At 34.8% G+C, this 14,181-nt stretch overlaps 3 long non-coding RNA genes across 3 annotated transcripts; 1 reads left to right on the forward strand and 2 right to left on the reverse strand.

Moving 5' to 3' along the window:
- Positions 1-279: 279 nt before the first annotated feature.
- Positions 280-2,115, forward strand: LOC112751583 (uncharacterized). The gene is made up of 4 exons (XR_003176421.3): positions 280-546; positions 625-700; positions 1,320-1,362; positions 1,628-2,115. It is a non-coding gene; the product is annotated as an uncharacterized lncRNA (long non-coding RNA).
- Positions 2,116-2,823: 708 nt separating this feature from the next.
- LOC114925286 (uncharacterized) lies at positions 2,824-4,323 on the reverse strand. The gene is made up of 2 exons (XR_011872589.1): positions 4,132-4,323; positions 2,824-3,067 (listed from the first exon to the last, which is right to left on the reverse strand). It is a non-coding gene; the product is annotated as an uncharacterized lncRNA (long non-coding RNA).
- Positions 4,324-6,991: 2,668 nt separating this feature from the next.
- On the reverse strand, positions 6,992-8,850 carry LOC112751584 (uncharacterized). Its single transcript, XR_003176423.3, has 4 exons — positions 8,488-8,850; positions 8,307-8,392; positions 8,066-8,158; positions 6,992-7,606 (listed from the first exon to the last, which is right to left on the reverse strand). It is a non-coding gene; the product is annotated as an uncharacterized lncRNA (long non-coding RNA).
- Between the last annotated feature and the right edge of the window lie 5,331 nt (positions 8,851-14,181).

The following is a 14,181-nucleotide window of genomic DNA, read 5'->3' on the forward strand; positions in this document are numbered from 1 at the left end:
TAGTTATTTACTTATTGATTTTGACAAATATAAAACCATATCTCATTATAGCATATTTTTAGAAAGGAGGCCCTTTACATAAAGATATTTAAAATATTTTTTTATAAATTTTTTATTTTAACTAATTAAATTATAACACACATAAACATAATTAATTAAATTATATTAATTTTGTCTAAATTAGATCGAATAAATTAGTTCAATTAAAAATTAGATAAATTAAATTTTAAACATTAATATTTTTTATATAAAGTCACTACAATTCTGTCCAAAATACCCACATTCAAAATTGCTAATTCCAAGTGTACCCTTTGCCAAATCAAATTAGGGTTCAGTTATCTACTTATCTCATCTGCTCATCTTCTCGGTTTAGGGAACCATCATCTTCTCAGCTGGAGCCGCTACTCCAACTAACGCTCGCACCAGGACCTCGTTGTTGCCGTCGCAAGCTGAAGTTAGTAGCCACTCATCTTCTCCCATCGCAGAACGCAGGACCAGCACGTCAAGCACGACATCAGGGTCGCCGTCGTAGCGTTTGTAAGCTGAGTGAGTCGCCGTTTAGCCAACACAGGACCAATCTTCTTTTCCACTGTGTTCCCATCTTCTCTCCTTTTGCCAATGCAGGACCATCTGAAGATAGGTTCTCTAGCCGCCGCCTGGACAACCACCCCATCATCGTTAGCTTGCCACCGTGACCTTGGTTAGTCGCTCTGATCTTAATTCGTGTCGTGATTGCATAATGTATAACTGATTTGTACATTCAATATTCAATTTTTCATAGATAAGTAGTGTTAAATTTTAATCTATGAATTGAAGTCCTGAGATTTTTTTATAATTTTTTTACTTTCATAACTTATTGAGATGATGGTTATACTGCAATTTGTGGTATTGAAATCATCCCTGCTTGCATTTATCTAGCTGTAGAAATCTGCGAATTGAATTACTTTTGCATTGTTTGTGTATTCTATGAATTGAATCTGCAAGACCATCCCTGCTTGCACTACATTTTGTAGAATTCCAAAAATACTACGTTTTGTAGTCAGGTAGATTTGAGGACTGGAAATTTGTTCTTATTAGGCTAGAAAATTATTCATTTAGGTGTATATACTACTGAATAGTAATGAAGTGGCCTTCTCTGTGATTCTGTTTTGGGTTAGCTTTGTTTTGGTTTATGATTGGTTTATGGAAGGGAACAAATTTTAAAAAAAAAAATTAAAGAAAAAGAAAAAAAGAAGTAGTACGAGTATTATACAATAATTATTATTTGCTTAATGTTTGACTAATGTTATCTCCATCTGTTGTATTAAATTTTTTTGCAGTTCCTTGGAAAAAAAACTGAAGGACAAGATGGCTGAGTTTCAGGTTGGTTTTTCTAAACTTATCTCTTTTGTTTTAGAATTGTGTTTAGTTCGTTTGTATATAATGTGTCTTAACTCACGCGTATAAGAAAATGTTATGTCATAATTGTTTGTGAGATTTTGTTTTATTAAATATGTTGGAGGTTAGAAGTTGGCCTTGCCAATAAGTAAGGTTTGGAATTTTATATTTTGAATTGTAAGTATGAAGTTGACCTACATACAAGATTAAGATTAGATAAAAGCTAATATCATTTTGTTTGAAAATTTAGGACCAAAAGCCTAAAATGGATTTGACGCAAATGGACACCATCAATTCCTAATTTGATGAGCACCAACAAGACAAACATGCTGCTGAATTGTTTTAATGACATTGTGTCATTGTGCACAAGATTTGGATTTTTATGAGTTGCATTATGTCTGTATAAAGAGGCAGGGTTCACTAACTTTGGAGATTAGAATCACTTCAGAAGAAGTTCCACCATTCAGATCACTATGTTAGTTCTATTTACTCAAAGAGCCTAATTGATCCTGGCTTGGCTACTTAGTTACTTATTTGACTTGGTTTGGTAGAATGGCAAATGAGAATGAAGTGCTTATTCTCTTTGGTGACATGCCACATACAAATGTGTATTTGTTGAATCTTTTGTTGTATTTACAAGAATGTATTAATCTTATTTGTTATTATGTAGAAGTTTAAAATTGAATTGATATTATACGTTTTTTTGTTTATCTATATAAATAATGGATTTTTTATTTACTATCCTATCTTTCTTTAAATATTATAATTATGTACGAAGAGAATAACTTAGCTGTGATGGTCTTAATATATTAAAACTGTTCAGTTAGCCACGGTTAAACTAAGGTTACAATTCATTTAAGTATGTTGATAATGAACTAAATCAAGAAAGTACTATATTCACTTATTAAGGAACTTAGAAAACTTTTCAATTAGCTACGGTTAAACTAAGGCTACAATTCAGATAAGTCTGTTGATAATGAACTAAATCAAGAAAGTACTATATTCAGTTATTAAGGAACCTAGACATAGTTTCTCTCTTGCCCCAAGTTGTGTATACTTCAACTTTAACCCTTTTAAACCGAGAGGCTTCAACTTGTAGTAGCACTCTGCTTTGCTTGGATTCTTTCTAAGTGACATTGTGGAGTGTAGCGACACACGTTACAATTACCATTTTATGCACAATATAAACTAGCAAATTGAGCTTATACAAGAGCCATGCCCATGCATATCCGATTTGGGTTTAATTATTATTAGTCCACTAATTAAACAACGTTAATTTGTTGGTGAGAGATAAAAACTTGCTTGTACGACTGAAAATGATTAGTACATTATTTCTTATGTCCTTTTGAACTCTTAGAAGGTCGAGCAACTTTTTATATCAATGGCCCCTCATTCCCCAAGAATTAATCATCAAATAGGGAGGGTGAACCAAAATGAACGGTTGAGTTAATATCAAGTAGAGTGGTTAAAAAAAATACGGTCAAAACAGAATGCTTCCATGGCATCTAAGATGTAATTGTAAATATGGCCTTTTTGCTCTCTTCTGCTCTACATTTCAAGGGCTACAAAAGGTTCTTTAAAGGCTTGGTAGCTTTGACAGCTTGATTATTCATACCAATAATGCATCATGATTTCTTCATCTACTAGACTTCTGATCTTCAACCCGCTTGTATATCTCATTAGCTCGATCCTTTAAATAAAAAACCAAATGCATCATAAGAGGATTAAAATATTTATTAATTTAACACAGAGCTTGAAACCTGAGGTTCGTGACAAACAAAAGATAAACAATTAAATACGACTATCATGGTAAAAATGACACATGAAATAACACACTACTCATCACAAAAAAATTAAGCATGACCCGGTTCTAAACAGAGTCAAACTGGATTTTAAAACTGGATTTAAAGAATAATTTATTAACCAAATTTTTTAGATACAACTAATTAAAATGTGACATGTCAACAATTTTAAAAAAAGATGTTTGGAGTATTTATGAGAGTATGCCCCTTCCAAAAAACTAACCGTAAAATGTAGGTAGAACCGCAAAACAAAAATAGCACACATAGAGTCAAACATATTCTAATATCTTAAATAAGACAAATTACTTATTTCCTTATCAAGCAATATCTGGACATACAAAGCATATTTATTTATGGGGAATCAATAATTGATCCCTATTTTTCACACTTAATAATAATAATATTTGGATACAAACAAATATTACACAGGTATTTTAATAGCATTAGACTTTGTTTTGCATAAAATAACACCTTTGGATCTAGTATCAGGACATGAAATATATTCGGCTAAGTTAGCATCCAGGCACACACGAATCTCCCGCAATAACACATCACTCCGATCTTGGAAGCACACAATTTCGGGTTCAACTCGACGAGTCTTAGTCTTTTTTATTGCATTAACAATGTCAATGCCACTATAAGTTTTAGTTCTATGAGGAATTATTCCAACCTTCTTGAATACAACTAGAATGTCCAAAAATTCTGTAATAGATATAGCCTGTCTAAAATATTCAGATTGATTAAACTTTTGAAGGCTACACGTTCCATGTTTTTCCCATTCTTCAATCCATAACTCCATGTTCGTTTTTTCTGATTTTAGACTTGGCCAATAATGGTTTAATCCATTTTGCAATGTATCAATCTACGAGAACAAATCATAAAAATAATTAATAACTAATTTATTATATAACAAGATAAATAAAAATAGATAAAATCTAATTAATTAACTCACCGAGCTTCTCTTAAAATAATCCGCTGGCTTTTCAACACAAGATTGTGGCCAAGGAGAAGAGAAATTTGTAGGCCAAAGACCGTGTATTGTGAAATAGTTTGGGATCTTTGGCTTCGTCATTCCAGATGCATGGATACGAGTAAAGGTTGTTGGCCAAACAAGGGCAAGTTTAAAATATTCATAAGAGGCATTAGTGAGATGAACCGAAGATGCAAGCAGGATAACGTGAAAAACAACGAAAAGTGAGTTCATATTGGAAGTTTAGAAAGTTTAGAGGGTTTTGGAGGGAAGGGAGCGAGTTGGAGAAAGCGATGGTTGTTCTCCTCCCTCCCTCCCTCCCTCTTATAAATCAGAAGTGAGAACTGAATAGCCAAACAGTATATTTCATTGTACATCAATGATACATACTAAAGAAGAAATGCCGTAATGGCAACATGCATAAAGGAGAAAAGCTACTACTAGCAGTATGGGTCACTGAACTGGAAATCAAAACATGACATGTTTCAAACCAAACTAAATTGCAATTTATACTTTCGGAACCGAATCGGTTATCTAATCGGTCAGAACTCACCAGATCGGGGACCAGTTTCTGGTTTCGCGAAGGTAGCTGATGGCGAGAGTCGAAGCAAGAAGTCGACAACCACAACCAGCTGAGGAGAGAGGCGAGAGAGCTGGGGGTGGACGGGTGGTGTCGTTTTGGAACGTGAGGTGAGAGTGAGAGGTGGCGAACTGGGGATGGGCTCAGAAAGGACTAAGCTAGGCTTCTTTTATTTTTTTGACGACGTCCTTTTGCCTTTGGGGCTTGGGTTTTTTTTTTTTTTTAAATTTGTTCGGTTCATTGCTTTTTCTAAACCGGTCAGGTCTAATCAATTTTTACGGTTTTTACCAATTCCTTTCTTTGTCCAGTTTCTTACACTATCTGGACGGTTTTAATAATTATGTTGTAATTTAATGTTGTTACCTTAAATGGATTTTCAAATTTAATTCAATTTCATTACATGTCTCTTTATAATAAATATTATTTTCATACTAGTATTTTTTTTAACAACTATACATATATTTTTTTAATTTGTTAAGTAAAAAAAATTTAAATAAGTGATTAATTTATAACAACCGTATTTTTATATAAATGTCAAAAATATTTAGTGTAAATAGTATTTTTCTAATTTAATAAAGTTTGTGACAAATGGTATGACAAAGAATTAGAATACCTCTCTGCATTTCCATTAGCATACATGGCATGTGTGTTGCAGTTATACCGGTTACCATTATTATTATCTTATTTAAAGAATTATTCCATATATATAATTGGTTAAGACATGGTCTTTTAATTATTGTATTTATATCTCTATATATATAGAAGTTGTCATATGACATGTTCATACATTACAGTTTGCTTCATCAATCATCATAGATTTTAGTTTATTTATTATTTTTATTATTATCACTATCAATAGTCAATAATAATGAAAATAGCACATTTCACTTTACTCGTGAAATTTGTTCATATGAGCCTATATTCCAACAATTTGGTAAATTTACTGTATAAAAAATAATTGTTCACAGAAATTTAAGCTTGAAATGATTAAAAAAGATGTACATAAAGTTTCCGTAGCGTACTATGCCACTGATGGATTATGGGAAGAGTATGTAAACTTTTCAACATGAAAACTAATTTTAATATTTATACGTGAGAATAATATGAAGAGTAAAGTATTGTTTTTGTCCCCAACGTTTGGGGTAAGTCCTATTTATGTTCCTGACGTTTAAATCGTCCTATTTGTATCCTTAACTATAAAAGTAATTCAATGTTATTCTACTATCAACTATACTAACAAATCAGATTATATTTTTCAATTATTTTCACTTGGATGTATTCATTCTCAATTAGGTGTCACTTGGATGTGTTCGATTTTAATATTATACCTACTATTTGTGTTTAGATTCAATTATGTCCCCAGAAAAGTGAATTATGTAAATGTTGTAGGAATTAGTTTCAACATTTGATGAGCTATTTTTCGGAGTAGATCATCGATTCTATTCCAGACATTTGTATTCTAATTTCAAGAAGAGATTTTTAAAACTCAAACTAAAGCATTCATGATGTGTAATTGACAACAGGATAACATTGAATCACTTTTACAAACGTTAGGGATACAAATAGGACGATTTAAACGTTAGGGACACAAATAGGATTTACCCCAAACGTTGAGGACAAAAACGATATTTTACTCTATTTATGGTAGGTTATGTGAAAGTTGGCCATGTTGTGGAAGCGTTTAATTTATTCAACCAAATGCAGCATCAAAGTACTGACTACCGACATAGATTTTATTGTATTTCTAAATCTTATATCTAGTTGTATACAAGGAGGAGATCTCTTATTAAGGAGGAGTACATTGAAAGTTTGCTAATAACCATGTATGTATGCAAAATGCAGTCACCTTGCATCTGCTAGAAGGGTATTTGATTTGTAGAGGTTGCCAATGAAACATTAATAGAGACCGAATTAAATATGAACTTATTTGAGAAATATAGAAACGGAGACTAGGAAATTATTTGAGAAATTAGAGTTTGCATCATTTTAAAATAATCAACAATGTTAGATAATATTTTAATTTGTCATGTCATCTTTTTTGTTAGTTAATTAAGTGTTTTCTGTCAACAAAAATTAACAATATTTGACATTGATTATTTCTGTTACTCTTAATAATTTTTTTTAAATCAATTTTCTCAACATTAGAATGTTTTGATTTTGAATATATTTTTAAAATTTATTCTTTAAAACGATATAAAGTGATTGGTTTCATCTAATAGTGTAAGAATTCATTAAATCCCGTTTTTCAGTCTCATCAAGTTTGAGTCATGAAAATAAAAAGTAAGGGAAAGAAAAAACTAATGTACAAAACATTATCATAATTTAGTTATTACCTACAACTACAAACTCCTACCCTCTTAGAAAATAGCAAAAGAAACTGAAATTGATTGGTAAAAAAAAATAAAAAAAAAAAAACTACCCCCTTCTTTCTATCTCTCTGGTTAACTACAAAACTTTACATTTCTCAGAATTTGGACCCAAGGGAACTGAAATATTTTGTTATTATGCCGGAGTAAGAAGTTGAAAGCTAACCAAAAGGGTAGTTAATTTAGTTAATGAAGCGAATTTACTACAAGGTTGTTGGTGTAGGGTGTTGTGTGAAGAAGTTGAAGTCATGGTGATAAAAATTGAGCTGTTTCAACCATGAATCTGCAGCACTGTACAGATATGATATCCTTTCATATTCACATGGCTCTGGATTCAGCCATAGATCTTCTTGCATCTTGTAGGTAGCTAGACCGAAAGGCGGCACAGAAATGCTGCCGCCACCACTGCTTCCGTTCTTGTTCTTGCATTTGTTTCCTTCAGTGCTTCCCCAACCACACCACCAATATATGTCTTTCTCTGTGTCAATGTTGTCACTTTCTGTTTCACAATCTGCAGACACATGTAAGAAATTGTGTTAAGATTTTGGCGAGGATTCGATCATGCCTGGTTTCACAACAATTGCGTAGGAGCGAGTCTCCATTTTGGTTCTTGAAATTGTGTACATGCTTTACTTTAGCGTATGAAATTAAGAAAGTAATTATTTGGTTCCTGGAAATGTATAGCGTGATTCAATTTTAGGAATTAAATTGTTAATTTTTCTAAATGAAAGATTTTTGAAGTGAAAAGTCATGTAAGTACACAACTCTAAGGACCAAAATGAACATTCACTCAATTATGTAAATCAAACTAAATAACTTTGTCACTCTTGATCCAAAACAATGCATGGACACAATAAACATCATGTCTAGTATCATAATTTTCATTTGTGTAAAAAGTTCCTCGATTCTTCCTATTTCGCAGTTGAGAAAACATGAAAGATGCAATCTACCACCTATTCCTAAGTGTTACCTTGAAAAGATGAGGACAATGTGTGATAAGTGAGGAAGCAATGCTTCTAAGTCCTTGTCATTTTTTTGATTCGGAATGGTGTAAATCGGGTACCTATTTAACATAGATTTAACTTCTTATTGAAAAGTGTTAAGAAGACGATGTAGAAATCACAACCATAAAAATAATTATAATTTACCAACAGAGCATTTTTTTATCGACAGTAAGGGCCTGATGGGAAAATCACATGAATTATGCTAACCATGAAACCGCCATCCAAGTTGCCGGCGAAAGCTGAACACTTTTGAATGTCATTAGTGCCGGATGGGTTCTAGCTAACTCGGGAATCTGAAACAAGAAACAAGAAACAATCACAAGTTATGCATTGCTAATATCTGACATGATCAACAAATCAGCAACAGAAATCAGAGTCTGATCTCTACTTTTTTGTTCTCATTTTCTCATGGTCCTCTCATCGCTCATCCTCTTTCGCAAATCAAACAACTTTTCCCTCTTCCCGATTTTCTTCTGTTCAGATGGACTAACTTAGCTTGTTTATCCATAAGCAGAGAATAGAGTGTTTGTGGTTCATAGACAGTAATATCCTCCGTCTTCTCTTCACGTGTTTCATCTCTCTTCCCATTCTGTATGGAAGATGCTGGAAGTTCTTCCAAATCCTCAGTTTCTTGCATTGTATAAATCTCTAGAAAAGGTGTTGACTGTTGGTCAAAACTTTGGCTGCTCTTTAATACTATTGGACTAGAAGAAGATGATGATCGTCCGTAAATATTCAAACGATTGCAGGCATTGTATCAATATTATTATTAGGACCACTTTAATAAAGATATTAAAAATATTTTTTTTAAAAGACGTTTAATGTGTTATGTGTTATGTTATTATTAAACATTTTTATTAAATCGGTTAATAATTTATTTTTTAATAAATTAAAAGAAAATTAGTTTATTATAGCAATAATAATAAACCCAATTGTCTGCATTATAATTATTAGATTCGATTCGATCGAATGGAATTACACAATCTAAACCAAATATCTTTAAATTCTTTGATAAAAAGATAAATATATCTCTGACTTTTTTTTGCGGACATTTAAATCCCTAAAAATTTAAAAATACAATTAGATCCCTAGAAAAATTGGATTTATTATTATTGTTATAAAAAATCGGTTTTATTCTAACTTGTTAAAAAATAATCAGTTTATTAATACGTCCAATAATAATGCGACACGTAAACGTCTTTATAAAAAGATATTTTACGCGTGTTTATGGAAGCATTCCTTATTATTATTATTATTAAAAAGTGAAAATTCATATACAATTTTGTCTTAACGGTAAAATTGATATTTAAGAATAATTAGATAATTTGATAAATTTAATTAAATTATTATCTAACCATTTTTTTAATTATTAATTTAATATAAATATAATTGCATGCGATTCTTAATCCTATTTGAATTAACCAAACAATATAGGCATTTTAGAATTTATTTGGAAAAAAGCAACTCCATTATTCAAGTACGAAGCACTCGAGCTCCTCGTGGGGAAATAGTCTAATATATATACTTTACCACGAGGACAAGAATTATATACACACATAGTGTTGTAGTTCCATTAATATAATGAGTCTCCCTCCGATTTATGAACTTATTATACCGAATAATTGACTATTTGTACCCATGATAGTTTAGAACGCTGACAAATGTACCCATCGTAGAAGGAAACTGACGTTGTAACCATGAGAGATGGGCTCCGTGTGACAAAAATAGCCTGGCTTGGGTTGGCACCTGCTTCGAGTTTGTATAGTCTTACATGGCAATTCGAACCTCCCAAAGCCCAATCCACGTGGATCTGAACGTTGTATACGTAGGTAATGGTTGAAATGAAAATCCTAGCAAGCTCTCTTCTCCAATTCGAAACATAACCCCAAATCTGAAATTTTGTTGCAATTCGAACCATAACCCAGAGTGATCTCAGAACCCCAGCGATGTCATCACGCAGATTTAACTCGGATGGAAATTTTGGAACTCGCAGCAGTTCTTCAAGTTCGAAGAAGATGAAGGAGAAGAAGCTCGACGACAAATGTTTCTGTGGGAGAGATGTTGTATTGATGGAGTCTGGAACGATTACGAACCCTAACAGATGGTTCATCAGATGTCCTCTATGGGCGGTAAGGGACAGCTGCTGTTGTTGTTGAGGTTAGACAATAATTTCTGAGTTTTAGTTGACAAATTTGGGATTTTTTTTTCTCTTAGATAAGAGATTGCAGATATTTTGTTTGGGTGGATGAACTCGAACAAGGATGGGAGGGCGTGGTAAGATGTTTAGCCAAGAGGAAGTTCGAGCACTGTTATGCAACACCTGATGATGGATTGACTCTGAGTTCGGGGGGGAAAATCTGCAAGCATCCTCAATTATGGCTAAGAAGATAGACAAATTTAGGGTTGAAATTAGGGGTGAAATTAGGGAAATTAGAGTGATGATTATTACTGTTGCACTGGGGGTAGCATTTTGTCTGTTTTGTGAGTTGTATTTGGTTATGAAATTATAAGACTTGTAAAAAGAGAGGTCTTTGTTCTGTCATAGTTAAAATTTTTGAATGATATGGATTGTTCCTAATCTATACTGGTTTGCTTTTCATGTGATACATTGATGTAGATACACAATGTTTGAACTTATTGCTGCAATCTAAAATGATTCTGATAACATTAAGGATCAAACAGTAAGCTGGAAATTAGCAACCTGATAATTTTGCTATTCAATATATGAGTAAGGAACTAATTGGAAGACGAAAATGTTGTAACAATAACAATAGTGATATCAAGAAGAGGCAAAAGATGGCAAGTATATAATTGCCTTAACAAGTAAATTGTTCATTATATATATATATGGATGCTGGAGGTTCCAAACATTTTGATATTAGACAAAAAAAGTCAAGTACTGGTCACTGAATTTACACCCTCAAAAAAAGCCTTACTAAGTCAGAACTAAGCAATAGGATGAAAATCCATCAGAAAAACATAAGAGTTATGTATCTCACAAGTGTAACCTAAAAACAACAAAAAGCCAGATTCCAAATTTTGCAGTATTAGTCTATGATATTGGGGTCGAGTTACTGCTCCCGCTTGATAAACCATTTTTTCCTCCGCTTGATCCCCGTAACCTGCCTCGACCTTTACCTTGACCTCTCCCTCTATCAGATGTGCCTGGACCTGTAGCTGTTGGAGTCACAACTCCAGGTGTGGGCATGAACTGCATGAACCGGGTGCTTGTTCCTGCACTAGCACCTTGTAGTGGATGTGGTGTAGTTTGAGAGTTGTGTGTGGAGGGAGTTGTTGCTGGTTGGTTGGTAGCTGGTGTACTTGGCTGCTGTCTTTGTCCGATCGGAGGCGGGCGTTTAACACTTCTCCTTTTAACCTGTTTTCTGGTTATTGCATTGGTTGGCTGTGGCTGTGGTTGTGCAGTTGGTGGGGGAGGCATTGGGTGATGCTGCTGCAAACCATAGAACAAGTCAGTTATTATCACACAAGGTTTGCTAGGCAGCTTAGTTAAATGATTAAAACGATGCACTTACTTGTTGAGTGTTGGTTCTTGCATATTCGTTTCTTTCTTCAGTGGCCTCCTGTTCAGCCTGTGCAGATTCTAAGGTCTTCTCATAGTACATTTCAGCCAGTAAATCCTCATCCTCATCATCTGCTGGTGCTTGTGGGGCAGAACTCCCTTCACCTGCAGCTTCCTTCCGCTTTTTACAACTTCTCTTATTGTGACCAGCCTAATGATAAATGTATTAGTCATAATTTGAACTAGTTATCACATTTATCAATAACTATAGAACAGGACAGAATCTCAACTATAATTGGTTAACCATACCTGGAGGCAATACTTGCAGATAATAGTCCCAATCCGCCTCGATGTTCTATGAGGGTCACTCTTCTCCTTAGGGCCATCATTTCTCTTGTCTCTCTTGAGTGTAGGTCGACCAATTGGTTTTCTATACCGTGGTGGCAGAATGGGGAGGGTATCAACATTGTGCTCCCAGTACTCCTGGCTTGGAACTGGACGCATAGTAATCTGATAGGCTGCGTTGTATGCACCCATGGTGAGCCAGTTGTGGGCATATTCTTCTGGCCTCCTGTTCTGGTAAGCCAGTGCAGCACAGGCATGTCTACATGGTAAACCTGTGATTTGCCATAGTCGACAGCTGCATGTACCTTTGCCAAGATCCACACTTACCTTCGTTGGCAAACAATGCACCTCATACACATTTCCTGCGTCATCTCCAGTAGGCAGAGGCATCCATTTGTTGCTCTCTCGCTTTTCCCTCTCTAATCTGCTCTGTTGGGTTGGTGCTAGTCTTCCGTTATACCCAACCAAAGCTTTTTTGTTCCTAGCCATAATCCTCATTACGTAGCACCTGACTTCCTCCAACATTGTAATGATCGGCTTACCCCTCATCTTCTTAACCTTAGCATTAAACACCTCGCAGTTGTTGTTGGTGTAGTTGTCCAACTTAGGGTATTCACTGAAATGAGCTCTGCTCCATTGTTTAGGACTAATCTTATGCAGGTACTCCCAAGCCCCAGCATTGATGCTTTTCAGTCTCTCCATGGCAGCATTGAAGTCTTGTATTGTGGTTGCCTTGGCACAAGACCACATGCACATTTTCAGCTGTAAATCACTCCATTTCTTGCGAAAGTTTTGCCATATATGCATTGCACAGAATTTGTGGTTGGCATTTGGGTAAATCTCTTGTATGGCTGGGATTAGTCCCTATAGTAATTCATATAAGTAAACAGTGCTCAGATTTCAAACAAACCAGAAACAGATTTAAGTATTTAGCTAGACAATTTCCCAGCACTCTAATATCAGTCTCAAAACAAAACAGAATTCAATATATGTCTCAGCACAAACCATACATCAAAGTAACTAAACACATGAATCAGCCATACATTCTTATAAGTAAATCTGCACAAGTACCTTTTGCATATCTGACATGAAGTTAAACCCAATAGCTTGAAAATCTCCCACATCCTCCTGGAGTATCTCCAGAAATCACTTCCAACTTTCTTTGTTCTCTGATTCAACAACTGCGTAGGCAATAGGATAGATATGATTATTTGCGTCCTGTCCTATTGCAGTCAGCAACTGCCCCCCATAGTATCCTCTTATGAAGGTCCCATCCAAACCTATAAAAGGTCGACATCCTCCCACAAACCCCTTCTTACACGCTTCAAAGCAAACATAGATTCTCAGAAAAACCGGATTTGAATCAGGCATGGGATTTGCTTGGATCCTTACTGTCGAACCTGGATTAGTCTTCAGTATCTGGTTACCATAATCACGAAGTCGTGCATATTGTGCAATCTCAGAACCTTCAATCCGCTCTTTTGCTTTCTTCATAGCTCTATAAATTTTCCTTCCATTAATTAGTACATCATACTCGGATCTGAAGTATTGGTCAGCCTCTCTAACTGTCAAGTTTGGCTGCACTCGAATCCTCTCCTCCAACTCATCTATGACCCACTTTCCATCTGCTGACTTACATCGATTGTCCCGGCTACATGTATGTTCATTTACGAATGTCTTTACCTGAAAACTTGCTGGAAATGTTCTCTTGGCACAGTATATTTGCCAAGGACACTCCTCATCATAGCATATAGCCTTCGATCTTGTAGAATCACATTGAGCAAAGAATATGCTCCTTCCAATATTGATATTAAACTTTCTGACAGCCTTTCTGAAGTGGCTTAGAGTTTCAAACTCCATCCCAACCTCCAACCGAACCTGGTTAACTGGAGCATCAGGATTGCTCTGAGGAAAAACTGGAGTTTGTTCGGTATCGTCGTCACTTGCTATGCTATGCAATTCCTCTGATTCATAGCAATGATGACCAGGATTTTCATCAGAGAAATCATCATCATCAACGGGGACGTAGAAGGTTGGAGGCTTGTCTGGATCGGGGTTTGGAATGAAAGACTGGCCTGTAGGGGGGGCCTCCTAGTTGATCTCCTCTTATTCACCTTTGGCCTTCCCTGAACTTCCTCTGAAGGATTGCTCTGATCATTCTGGGGAGTCCTATTGGTGTCAGAGGGTGGGACTGTCTGAGGGATTGATTGTGAGAGT

Source organism: Arachis hypogaea, chromosome 15, assembly GCF_003086295.3.
Source record: "Arachis hypogaea cultivar Tifrunner chromosome 15, arahy.Tifrunner.gnm2.J5K5, whole genome shotgun sequence".
Lineage (NCBI taxonomy): Eukaryota > Viridiplantae > Streptophyta > Magnoliopsida > Fabales > Fabaceae > Arachis > Arachis hypogaea.